The sequence below is a fragment of the Protobothrops mucrosquamatus genome, unplaced genomic scaffold (assembly GCF_001527695.2).
Source record: "Protobothrops mucrosquamatus isolate PMUCROS unplaced genomic scaffold, P.Mucros_1.0 scaffold3646, whole genome shotgun sequence".
Lineage (NCBI taxonomy): Eukaryota > Metazoa > Chordata > Lepidosauria > Squamata > Viperidae > Protobothrops > Protobothrops mucrosquamatus.
In genome coordinates, this window is record NW_015389607.1 from 54,408 (window position 1) to 58,237 (window position 3,830).

Here is a 3,830-nt window from a genome sequence, read left to right on the forward strand (position 1 = left end):
TCTGCCCTTGCTTATATTTAAAACTCAACGGGGAAGAAAGTATCTCTAATTTCCCTTGACTGCGAATTGCCAAGAAGAATGCTGCATTGTCACTTCAGGAAGTAATAAAGTGACGGGTGGGAGGAAAAATAAGAGGATTTTAAAATATTGTCCCGATGCCCTTCCATTTGTGAACCGTGTTTAATTCTGAACACTGTCCCAGCCCGCAATCCTTTATCCTCCATTGTTCAACTGTCAAACACAATGTCCCAAGTGATTAACTAGTGGACAATATCCTTTAAAACAAGAAGGAGGGCAAAACAGGCCAGATCGACACACGCACATTAATTCCGGGTTTTAACACGGGAGTGACAAACGCAGATGCGAGGCCTCTCAATTGCACAGCGGCCACCCCTGGGAAATTAGACACTAATTATACTTGGTATGAGCAACATGGTTTTTTAAAGAGCATTCATAACATTAATAGGAGTTTCCACCAATCCCCGACTCAATCTAATTGAGCAAAAACATCTAGCACATCTTTAATTTATCAGAATGGCTGCTCAGGTGTCAAATAACATCGGCTGTAAATAGGGGAGGAAGAGACACGAGCTAAAACAATTCAAGCCTGCTTCCTAATGTCAAGAATGATTGAATTCAACTCTAACATGTTAATGATTTAATTTGTGTAACGTGTTTGGTAAAGCGGTAGGGAAGAATAATTCACTGACTTATGTTTTACATTTAACTATAATTTAGGGTTCAGGTGTTATGGTGATCTGTCGAGCCTGAAGAATCAGGACCACAGGTTAAATTCCACTTTGCCGATTTATTGCTCCTGCCTATTGACAAGAATCTAATCAACTAACGGTTGATGTTAAATAAAAATCAACAGAGTTCAAGAGGGATTGGACTTAGAACATTTGTGACAACGTAACGACTGCAGGCTGATTCCTCTCTTGACTCCATTCCCAGGTTCTGCCTGTCCTTCTCCAAATGCTGACAATTACAGCCTTATATGCCGTTCTTCCTGTTAAATATTTCATTTGTTCATTATTCAAATTCACATAGCTACTATATCACTCAAAGAGGACTCTGAGTGGCTCACAACATTTATTTAGTTAGCTAGTTAGTTATAATAAGGAGGCCAATATTTCTTTGTCTTTCAGGAAGAAAAATAGAGTAATTATTGCCTACATTTTTCTCCATTTATGGCTTATGTTGACAGGTACGGAAATATTGGTTCTAAACACACAACAAGATCCGATCAATCTTGCAGTCACAGTTCCCAAAATTCCAGAAGTTGCTTCTTTGTACTTCTTAAATGCCTTCCCAGTCAGCGCATGATGTATATAAGCCTGACATTTTCCATGTTCAAACCCTGATCCGCTCTCTTTCCTATTCAAACCGTATCTAGAAGAGCAAGTTAATCCAGCTCATTTGTCCATATGGTAAAATTATATTGAATATTCACGTTGAAAAGTTTCCCTACTAACTTATTAGTTTGGCATTATAGGCTTAATGAAGATATATGTCAACCCGAAAAGTCAGGATTAAATTAAAACATTTCAAGTGACGTTTTGCCCATGAATCATCTCTCTTTCCTTCCCTCCCTTCAGAATATAAATTAACCCTTCAGAAATGATCAATTTCTCTTAAGGAAGCCTAAAACATCAGCAAATTCCACCCTAATCCAGCAATTGCAATGCACCTTTAAATTAATAAAGTCGGAATCACAGCATAATCCTCCAGATCCGATGGGCTGCCGGGGAAATTGAACTCAAACTTTGTCTCCGCTTACTGCTTTTGACATTCATGTTTCTACTTGAGTGACATTTAGAGATATAGACCCTCACAATCAGGGAAAACTCTATATAAATACAAGTCTAGTTGGGGCCTTCAATTCCCTGTTAAGATTTCAATGGAGCTTGAAGATGGCTGAGTTAAAAGACACTTCCAATTTTTTATTTGTTAAGTCTGAAGGAGCAAAAGTCTTATCTGAACAGGGTTGTGGAGGGATGTGCATTATGGACCAGTGTCCATTGAGTCATCAATTAAGGCATTCAAGAAGACTTGGACCCTTTCTGCTATGGTACCATTCCAAAAGAAGATGCCAATGAAGGCATCAATAAGCAATGTTGTTGTTCGTCCATCGATTTTCGATGAAGACCTTGACATCTTGTGGATTGTGGGCCATCAACGGTGTGTCCGTAGATGGCTGATTCTTCTCTGGTCAATATTTCATCTGCTCAGATGAAATTAAGCAAAAATCAAGAACAGTGGAGCATAACCTCAAACTGACCAGAGGGAAGTTCAAATGTCATGTTAACAGAATAGCAGAATAACAGAGTTGGAAGGGACCTTGGAGATCTTCTAGTCCAACCCCCTGCTTTAGCAGGAGACCCTATACCATTTCAGACAATTGGCCATCCAGTCTCTTCTTAAAAGCCTCCTTGATGGAGCACCTACAACTTCTGAAAGCAAGCCGTTCCATTGGTTTATTGTTCTAACTATCAGGAAATTTCTCTTTAGTTCTAGGTTGCTTCTCTCCTTGCTTAGTTTCTAACCAATGCTTCTTGTCTTGCCTTCTGGTGCTTTAGAAAATAGGTTGACCCACTCTTCTTGGTGGCAACCTCTCAAATATTGGAAGACTGCTATCATGTTACCCCTGGTCCTTCTTTTCACTAGACTGGATATACCCAATTCCTGCAACCATTCTTCTTATGTTTTAGCCTCCAGTCCCCTGATCATCTTTGTTGCTCTTCTCTGCACTCTTTCCAGAGCCTCAACATCTTTCTTATATCATGGTGACGAAAACTGGATTTAGTTTTCCAAGTGTGGTCTTACTAAGGCTTTGTAATGCGTGCCTGGCTGAGGAATTCTGGGAGTTGAAGTCCACAAGTCATAAAAGGACCAAGTTTGAAGAGCCCTGTATTAGATGGTGTAATATTGGATTTAGTTTGAAGAAGCTTACATGTACCACGGAATTATTAATGGACCGTCAACACGTTGTTTATTAAGCACTTGTTTGTAAAAATAGAAAATTAATAAAATATTTATATATATAAAAAAGAAGATGGTATTAATCTCTCCACACTTACAGCCATCGTAGATATCGGTTGGTATATGGACAGCAGCATGTTGATATGATGTTTGTCGACCGAACAAAGGATCTTCTTCAAACAGAGGTTTGATTCTCTGACTCCCTGTTTCGTTCTCGCTTCTTCCAGACTTTTCCAAACGGGGGGAAAAAAAGGAAGCAAAATGTTAAAATCGAATACATTGTGTGTAAAGGTAACTTAGATTTGCAATTTGGGAACAGGCCAGATCCAAAGACAGAAAGTAGGAATGGAATGGAATGGAATGGAAATGGAATAGAACAGAACAGAACAGAACAGAACAGAACAGAATAGAATAGAATAGAATAGAATAGAATAGAATAGAATAGAATAGAATAGAATAGAATAGAATAGAATATAGAGAATAGAATGGAACGGAAAAGAACAGAACAGAACAGGAATAGAATAGAATAGAATAGAATAGAATAGAATAGAATAGAATAGAATAGAATAGAATATAGAGAATAGAATGGAACGGAAAAGAACAGAACAGAACAGGAATAGAATAGAACAGGAATAGAATAGAATAGAATAGAATAGAATAGAATAGAATAGAATAGAATAGAATAGAATAGAATAGAATAGAATATAGAGAATGGAATGGAATGGAATGGAATGGAACGGAAAAGAACAGAATGGAACAGAACAGGAATAGAATAGAATAGAATAGAATAGAATAGAATAGAATAGAATAGAATAGAATAGAATAGAATAGAATGGAACGGAAAAGAA

General features: G+C 37.7%; 1 long non-coding RNA gene across 1 annotated transcript in view; it reads right to left on the minus strand.

The window, feature by feature from the left end:
• Positions 1-3,173: 3,173 nt before the first annotated feature.
• LOC107297998 overlaps positions 3,174-3,830 on the minus strand; it is a 31,021-nt gene continuing 30,364 nt past the window's right edge. Inside the window, exon 3 of the long non-coding RNA XR_001549142.1 lies at positions 3,174-3,210. This is a non-coding gene — a long non-coding RNA (uncharacterized LOC107297998). The remainder of the gene's footprint in view (positions 3,211-3,830) is intronic.